General features: G+C 39.9%; 1 pseudogene; it reads right to left on the bottom strand.

The window, feature by feature from the left end:
* Window positions 1–6932: 6932 nt before the first annotated feature.
* LOC123626871 lies at window positions 6933–7544 on the bottom strand (annotated as a pseudogene).
* Between the last annotated feature and the right edge of the window lie 2284 nt (window positions 7545–9828).

Raw genomic sequence — 9828 nt, 5'->3', positions numbered from 1 at the left:
TTGCAGATCTCCTTATGGTAGTAGAGAGCGGAGATACAAAGATTTCACAGCTCTAATGCACTGGAGTCATTTAAGAGTGCAAGGAGTCAGGATTTCCTCATGATTCATTCTTAGTTGGCTTAGAATTTACCAGAAAACTTAACTGGCAAAAAGTAGGGGAGGAGGAAGAGTTAACAGTTTCCTTGAATAAGTTTCATTTGTTAAATCTTCAAATATCATCTCTACTCCTGCAAGCTTTCAATTGACTTCATTGTTAAGGGCAAATAGATTACCTCCACTACAAAATGATTCTATCTGGGGACACATGCCCAGAGCTGTCTGGTGGAATATTCAAGTGGGTTTCCCATTAATCCTCTAAAGTAGACAGTAGGATTAACAGCAAGGTATCGACTAAGCTGCAGATGTTCCCCTTACCCTGCATTAGATCTGTTAAAATGAGAACTAGTTAATATGTTCTTACGATGACCTGCCAGGAGTTGGAGCTCCAAGTTTGACTTGGAGGGCAAAATCTGCAGTTATTACTGAAGAGAACAGTCATGTACTTTATTGTAGAAAGGAAAATCGTTTAGATTTCAATAGTGAATACTTTAAAACATGTTTGTGAACTGTACAAACGTAATTTTTCTTGAACATATATATGCTCTTTATCTCTAAAAGAACTTTGCATAATATTCCTACATCTATTTGCATTTTTTGATGATTCAATACTTATTAAATATGTGTAGTAGGCAAACACTTGCTTTTTCTCACCAATATACGCCTCAGTATATTTTCCACTTAGAAGCTTGGGTGTTAGAATTCACTGGTAGACAGTGAAGGTCATTAGTAGGCCAGGAGTTCTGACAAAGGCGGCAGGGAGAGAGGTGGACTTCTGTCTGTCAGGAGACCCAATTAGAGCCCGGGCTTAACCAAGAAATGCTAAGTAACTGTCGGGACAGTCACTCTACACCTCCTTGAGTGAGTTTCTCATCTGTAATAAAACATGTCCTTTTCATCAGCTTCATAGGACATTATGTAACTCTTACATGAAAGGCCTTTTGTAAACTCTAAAGTACCGTACGGAAGCTTATTATTAATTTGCATATGTGTGAAAAAGGAAATGGCAAGCATAGCTATTCAAGATGGAAAAATAAGAGGATGACCTCAGAGTTAATTAGATTATAAATGTGTAAGTACTACTAAGTATCAGGATAATGTGACAAATTTGTAGGCTATCAAGTTCATGATAGGTATTTAATAAATGCACTCTGGATAATAAACAAATAAGAAAAGTAAGCAAACTGATTAACATTTAAACTTTTCAGAGATCTCCAAGCCAGAGAAATTCACTCATCTCAATACATTAAAGTGAATATACATATATCCAGTAAGCAAATGGTTTAAATATATAGATAATTCTAGATGTTTTCATACGTAATATAATTTGTTTTTTTCATAAACGCTTTCAGACTGACAAGTGATGTTAGGTGGCAGAAAATTATTTTTTTCCTGACAATTATGTGGTTCATTGATAAATCTGAATGTAAATCAATTTATAATTTTTGTATCCATAGGTAATTTTAAGAATTAAGGCAATACCTACTACCTACTGAGAAACCCTTTCCTCAAAAAGTTGCCATGTTAATGTGTTTTTAAAGATAGGCTGACATATTTAAATCGAAAGCTACAAGGTTTGATACTTCCCTTTTTTTTTTTTTTTGTTGCAATTGGCTTTTAGGTAAGTGGGATTGCTCCATGTTAAGATGACACATATTTTCCATTTTGCGTTAGAGGAAGAAACAATGCAGTGAGTTGTGAAAGTTGCACAGCAAAGCCACGTCTTGAGAGTGGCTGGTCAAAACTAACCGTACTTCCTCTATGTTGAATCTACCGCGCCCTCTACTGGAGAGACTGATTGACAACATTAGTGCTGGAGGTTCTCCGGTGGTTTAAAAGTTTATAGAAGGCAGCAAACAAAAACTACAAGTTTCTAACAATGCCAAAGGAAGATTGTGAACAGTAAAAATCTCCCCTGCCATACTTCCCTCTTCCCCTCCCGCTCTATGCTAACCATTGTTAATCAAAAATTATTATTAGGCTGGGTGCGGTGGCTCACGCCTGCAATCCTAGCACTCTGGGAGGCCAAGGCCGGTGGATTGTTTGAGCTCAGGAGTTTGAGACCAGCCTGAGCAAGAGCAAGACCCCATCTCTACTAAAAATAGAAAGAAATTATCTGGACAGCTAAAAATATACATAGAAAAATTAGCTGGGCATGGTGGCTCATGCCTGTAGTCCCAGCTACTTGGGAGGCTGGGGCAGGAGGATTGCTCAAGCCCAGGAGTCTGAAGTTGCTGTGAGCTAGGCTGACGCCATGGCACTCTCTAGCCTGGGCAACAGAGTGAGACTCCGTCTCAAAAAAAATAAAAATTATTATTAACTAAAAATATATAAAATAACTCTCCTACTTATGCTTTAGAATTTAGGAGCCAAGGTATATGCTTTTAAAAATACAGAAGTATCATTCTGTGTATTACTCTATGCTTTGCTTTTTTCAGTCAGTAAGATATTTTAATTTCCAAATTTGCAAGAGTTATAAACCTATTGTTTACCTTATGAAATCTTAAGTAGGCAGGTTAGTAAAAAAAAAAGGGAGGGGAAAAATCCAGGAAATTAAAGCATGCCAAAGCATGTGATGAGTAATTGGAAAAACGAAAACTTTTAGTATCCTAGTTGTTGAACATATTTGGTGAAGTGTGACACCTGTCTTTAAATTTTGTTTTTGTCTAATTTAACTTTAGTTGATAAAATATTCTTTTAACAGAATGAACATAAGACCCCACAAAATTCTGTACTCCTTACACTTAATTTAATCTGAAATTTCAATATCATGATTAATTTCTGAGAATATAATTTGTATGCCCACAAGCTGAGAGAAAATTAATGTTTTTGTCAGGAATGAATCAGAGTTTAAACCAAATATTTGACCTGTAATATAGAGGAGTTAATAATTTTATCAATCCTTGTATTGATTATTCCACTTAGTGCACTTCCATTGTTCTGTCTTAGATTTATCTGTGGCATGGAGTAGATAATACTTCAAATGCAGGCGGGGCCTACTTAAATTTAATAGCCCCCTTTTAACAGAAATATCTGGATTGTCTTTGGAAATCAACAACAGGAGCATCATGTCTTATGGGTAATTTTTTTCTGAATAAAAAATACTAACATGTATTGAAATACCTCTAATAGATTTCTGTAGTTATTAGGCCTCGTATAAGTTAAAGGACTATAACTATGAGGTCTAAATAAGGAAATTTTTTCCAGTGTATTCCTGTTGCTGCTCTATTTTTGTGCATGGAATACCAGGAGAGAGTAGGTGATTAGAAAAATTTTCTTACAAAATAAGTTACATAGATGGCATATTGTCCACAAAGTACAGAGGTAAAGCTAGAAATTTCTTTCTTGGCCTTTCTTTTGACTGGAATTTTAATTTCCGTTCATGGGATTTTATCAAATCCTATTTCTATGTAGAGAACATTGATCATTTTAGACATTGGTTTTTCACAGGCATTTATTCATGGACTACTTCCTAATAACCTAAAACCTTGTGGATTTTCTCTCCCAAATACAATTTTGAAACAAAAATTCTAAAATCTCAACAGAAGTAATTAAAAAAAAAAAAAAGAATGCTTTTAAGGAGATACCAGTAGGCCTTGACAAAATTGTCATGTCATAAATATTGAAATCTTAAATGCTGAGGTAAAAGCACTAGTCCTCCCCAAAGTTCCCAGGTTTAGAAGAGGAAAAATAATTTTGCATTTCTTTTCACAAAGTACCCGGAGGAGAGCAGGGTGTCAGGAGGGATGGTCTGTAACTGGGTTATAGGGCACTTGCCTTTCGTTCCTAGTCTGCTGCTCTATTGTAGTTAGACTTTAGGCAAACTGCTTAGTCTTCTTGTGTCTAGGCTTCTTGTCTTTAGGGCAGAAGTAATCATAACACTCTTCCTTTGCAAGGAAATAAAAAAAAAAAAAACAGTGTGGGAAATGCTCTGAGCAGCTTGGCTGATGATGGTCCATAGTGCACAGGGCTGGCCTTGAACAAAACTTTGTCATAGGACTAGTCTCTTCTAGGTGACTCTTTTGCCCATTTTTGTTGCTGTTTTCCTAGCACTTACTATTAGGTGCCATTCCTAGGGTGGCGTGTCAGCTGTCAAGTGGAAAGACTGAATGACAAGAAGGTCGTAAGGGTCTACCAGTTCAAAGAGCACCCAAACCGGTTCTGTCCTGCTCCTGTGGAGGATGTGGTATCTTGGAGATGGGGGTGGCCGGACGGAGGGATCTTGCTTCCATTTCCTGATGCTGGGGGACAGCATCTGATTCATACCTGGCGTGGGCTCCTGGGTCCCATGCCATCACCGCCTCATACTCATCCTTTTTTGGGGTCTGTTCATCTTGGTAATCCTCTTGGGCTCCTCCAAATATCCCTTTGGGCACATCAGTGATGTAAGATTACTTTTCTTTTTTTAAAAAAATAACCTGTTTTTATAGAGCAGATTTGGGTTCACAACAAAATTGAGAACACACATACATAGCCTCCCCCATTATCAACATCCCATACCAGAGTGGTACATTTGTTGCAACTGATGAACCTACACTGACACATCATTATCACCCAGAGTCCAGAGTTGACATTAGGGTTCACCCCTGGTGTTGTACGTTCTATGGGTTTAGACAAATGTATTAATATAATGACATGAACCTACCATTGTAGCATCATACAGGGTTATTTCACTCTGCCCTAAAACTTCTCTGTGCTCTTCCCATTCATCCCTCCCTCCACTATAACTTCTGGCAGCCACCAATCTTTTTTTTTTCTGTCCCCATAGTTTTGTCTTTTCCAGAATGCTATATTATAGTTGGAATCATACAGTATGTAACCTTTCCACATTGGCTTCTGTCACTTAGAATATACATTTAAGTTTCCTCCATGTCTTTTCATGGCTTAATAGCTCATTTATTTTTAGTGATAGATAATATTCCACTGTCTGGATGTACCACAGTTTATCCATTCACTCACTGAAGGACATCTTGGTTCTTCCGAGTTTTGGCAAATATGAATAAAGCTGCTATAAACATCCATGGGCAGGGGTTTGTGCATAAGTTTTCAGCTTTTTTGGGTCCAAAAGGCATGACTGCTCAATCATAGGGTACAAGTATGTTTAGTTTTATAAGAAACCACCAACTTGTCTTCCAAAGTGGCTGTACCATATTGCAGTCCCACAGGCAATGAATGAGAATTCCTTTTGTTTCACATCCTCTTTTGCATTTGACGTTGTCACTGTTCTGGATTTTGGCCATTTTAGTAGCTGTGTAGTGGTATGTCGTTATTTTAATTTGCATTTCCCTGATGACATATGATGTGGAGCATCTTTCCACATGCTTATTTGCCATCTGTATACCTTCTTTGGTAAGGTGTCTGTTAAAATTTTGAGCCCATTTTTCAGCTGGGTTGTTTGTTTTCTTATTGTTGAGTTTTAAGAGTTCTTTGTATATTTTAGATGACAGTTTTTTATCATATATGTCTTTTGCAAATATTTTCTCCAAGTCTATGGCTTGTCTTTTCTCCTCTTAACATTGCCTTTGCAGAATAGAGATTTTTAATTTCAACGAAGCCCACTTTATCAATTCTTTGTTTCACGGGTTGTGCCTTTGATGTTAGATGTAAAAAAATGTTGCTAAACCCAAGGTCATCTAGATTTTCTCCTATATTATTTTCTAGGAGTTGTATAGTTTTGGATTTTACATTTAGGCTTGTAATTCATCTTGAATTATTTTTTGTGAATAAAGTTACTTTTTTGAAATATTTAAGTTCTTCCTTAAAAATGTTTTGGAAATATCGAGCTCTTTTTAAAATTTTTTTTAAAAAAATATTTAATTATTTATTTAGTATTTTGAGACAGAGTCTCCCTCTGTCACCCTGGGTAGAGTACCGTGTACAGAGTATAGTGTCATCGTAGCTCACAGCAACCTCAAACTCCTGAGCTCAGGCGATCCTCCTGCCTTGGCATCCCAGAGTGCTGGGGATTATAGGCGTGAGCCATCATGCCCAGCCCAAGCTCTTTACACATTAATTTTTCCATCTGTTTTTGAGGAATTGTCCACTATCTTTTCAGGGTGAATTCTCTCTATCTTGGCTATTTGGCAAAAATGTATTTCTTTTTCTTAGTGTGGTATAGGAAGTTAAAGTTGCCCCTGGAGTGTTTGCCTCTACCCTTCTAACTGCATTTCTATGCTTTTCTGATTGCAGTGAAGTTTTCTCATTTGGAGACTTAGTTTTTCAGTGCATCAGCTACTTTATGTCCTTCAGTTAATTTCCAGTGTACATTTGGTTTCATTTTCTTAAAGAATTTTAAAACTAAGTTTTAAAATAAGCCCAGCTGAAACCAGCGTAGTCCCCTGGCCTACCCCAGCCTAGACGAGCTGTATTGAACTCAGCAACATCAGTCAGTTTGTTCAGAACTCCTTTGCATTCATCTTGCAGAAGTACAATTTTATGGTGCATTTGTTATATCCAATTTCAAGATTCTGTTATCCATGTTGTCTTCTTCATGAACAGCCACCTGATCTGGCCTCTTTAGCACATGGTTACCTACAGGCTTGATCTGACTTTCTTTAGCATTTGAGAACTGTTTCATATGCACTACAGGGTTTTTTTAAACCTTTTCCCGCGGATCAATAAGTTTGCTCACTCTGTCTGCTCTTTAGCTTTTTTTCATTGTTTAATATGACACATTTTAATATAAAAACAAATGATCAATATTTTATACACTGCATGTTCTTCTAGACAAGGGATCACTTCATATTTCCATAATTGTTCAACAGCAGATTGAAAACAAAACTATTGAGAAAACAGCTGAACTTTCAGATGATGTTGACTTTCACTTATTGCAGAATTCAAGATTTCTCAGATGTCAATACAAAGTCAAAAGTGGCAGTTAAACTTTGCAGATTGCTTGTGCTTGTTCCAGGCTATTGCACTGATAATCCACTGTATTCTTCCTTGCTTGTGTCTGTGGTCTTTAGAGCCAACAAGCATTTCCTGATCCCAGACCATTAGCATAACACACCCTCCAGATAATTAAATATAGAGTATGCCCATGAAAACATCACACTGATCCAATGTTGATACTTATACCATAGTTGGAAACTCCCCTAATAAATTCTTCCTTCAGAGAAACAAAAGGTAACTTTCCATCTTGCTGGGCAACAGAAGTCATCAGGTCTAATGGCCATTCAAGACCTTTTCCCTCAGAGAGTTCTACTTTCTCAATGGCACCAACATATTTTACTCAAAATACTGCACAGGTATCTGAATTATTGTTTGTCCTGAGTGTTTGGTGGAATCTGTATTGAGGCTGCCCACAGTGCTGGATCATAAAAGATCCCTGAGGCTAGGATTTATAGACTCTTAGTACTGATTTCACTACTTTGGGAACTGCTACTACTGTGTAATTTTTTTGCCTTTCTGAAACATTTTTCACCATAGCTTGATCTAGAGAAGACCATTATGGGATCAAATACTATTTTATTGTCTTCAAAGTTCCCACAGATAATCAGTCTGCACAGAGAGCTTCCTGTCATTCTGACATAGTCAAGTCTTTTTAAAAGAAACTATGGACGTCACAGCCACCTGTGCTTCCCGCAGAGTCGGAGTGCCCCAGCCCTCTTTAGCTTCTTGTGGAAGCAGGTTTATACTTTTCTGAAGGTGGGAATTTTCACCAGAACCATTGCTGTAGTGCTGTCTAAAGTTATTCTTCATTCTTCTGGTACATCTTGAAGGCTATTTTGCTTGTAGCTACTTGAAATTGGATGTGTTTTGACACATTTTCTAAAGACCGAATATTTCTTGTACTGTCAGGTTCAGCTTGTTCTAAATGTTTGGATCCACCTTTGCTAAATATATTTGTAAAAGTATGTGTAAAAGCCCAAGCAAAGAGTTGGAGATTTTCAGCTATTTATTAGTGGCCTCCAGTTTTTCTATTTCTAATAGTTCTTGAACCTGGCTTCCATTAACATTGATTCAAAGCCTTCAAATTCTTTTTGAATGAAGTTTAACTTGTCAAAAATTTGATGTCTTTTCTCCTTATATAAGTACAGACACTTTGTCTTTACTTGTATAAGGTAGGCCTTTAATTATTAAAAAAATCTGACCATGACTGTAACTACCACCTCCCACAGCAATGCATGGGGTCTGGGTCCGGTTTACATCGCAGGGAGGGCGCTGCCACTGGCCGGCAGGTGCCCCTAGCACCAGCAACGCTGAGCTCATGGCCACGCACAGGCCCCCCAGGCTCTCCTAGGCTATTCTTAGCCACTTCAGGGTGTCAGGACTCTAGCGGCCACTCAGACCCTCAGAGAGCACCAGCGCACATTCAGCCTGGAACAAAACCAGTGCCTGGGAGACGTCGATGGAGGGGAGGGAGGAGAGATAATACAGTAAATTATTGGCTAATGCTTTTCCTTCTCTCTCTTTTTAAAATTTATTTTTATTTATTTCTTATTTTTTTAGGGATGGGGTCTTGCTTTATTGCCCAGGCTGGAGTGCAGTGGTTACTCACAGGCACAGTCATAGCTCACTGCAGCCTTGAACTCCTGGACTCAAGCAATCTTCCGCCTCAGCCCCCCAAGTAGCTGGGACTACAGGTGTGCACCACCGTGCCCAGCTTCTCCCTCTCTTCAATACAGGTATCATTCTATGGCCCCGGATCGTATTTTGGCCAGAGAGAGCACAGGGAAACTTTATACCCTTAGAGCCTCTTTGTGTCAGGTTGGTCTTAAATATATATGGACGGGCTGGACACAGTGGGGAAAAGACTAACGAGGAAGTGTTTCAACTTCCTTCACCAATTTCACCTTTAAAGAAATGGAAGAAATAAATGGAATTTTAAAAAGTTTTCACACCTCAAGAATGTGCAGTCCAACCAGGAAAACTTGATTTTCTTCTTGCATGTGGTAAAATGTTTGAGGATGCAGAAGCCACTAGGGTGCTTCTTCCTCTTCAGAATGATCGACTCAGGAGATACCGGACGCCGACGCAGATCTTCTCACAGCAGCTGATCCCTAGGCAGTGGGGAACCAGGCTTTGTCCGGCTCAGTTAACAACTCAGTCTTGTCAACAGTGACTTTGTGGATTGGCTGGGCTCCCCGGTTTGGGCTGGGCTGGGTCTGCTTACTCATGCATGGCGGGGTAGGCTGGAGATGGGCCAGGCGGGGCGGGGCCAGGTGGGGCGGGGCCAGGCCGGGTGGGGCTAGGCTGGGCGGGGCTAGGCTGGGCGGGTCTTGGCTGGGCGGCTCTGTGGGTCTTGGCTGGGCGGGGCTAAGTTGGGGCGGGGCCATGCTGGGTGGGGCCAGTCTGGGCGGGGCTAGGTGGGGCGGGGCCAGTCTGGGCGGGCCAGTCTGGGAGGGACCAGTTTGGGCGGGCCCAGGCGGGGCGGGGCTTGGCTGGGCTGCCTCACCTGCCAGCTGAGGCAGATGACAAGGCTAGTGCAGCTCCACGCTTGACTCTTCTCCACACATTTCTCACCCTTGTCCTGCAACCTGTGGGAAACCTGGTCTTTTCTGCCATGGTAGTGACAGAGGCACAAGACAGCTGTTGGAGAGCAGTTACCCAATTTGCATTTCCAGAAGTTCACCCTGACTACGAGGTAGCAATCTGGTTGGATTGCCTTCTCATGAAGTCGCGATGCTCAGGGAGACTGTCGGTCGTCTGGAATTGGGACATGGAATAGGAGCTGATACAGTCACCCATTTCTTCTGTTTCCGTGCCTCACTTCACCAGCCACTGTGAAGA

The sequence above is a fragment of the Lemur catta genome, chromosome 23 (genome assembly GCF_020740605.2).
Source record: "Lemur catta isolate mLemCat1 chromosome 23, mLemCat1.pri, whole genome shotgun sequence".
Taxonomy (NCBI): Eukaryota; Metazoa; Chordata; class Mammalia; order Primates; family Lemuridae; genus Lemur; species Lemur catta.
Note: the sequence above shows the minus strand (reverse complement) of the source record. Positions and strands in the feature narration are given on the sequence as shown.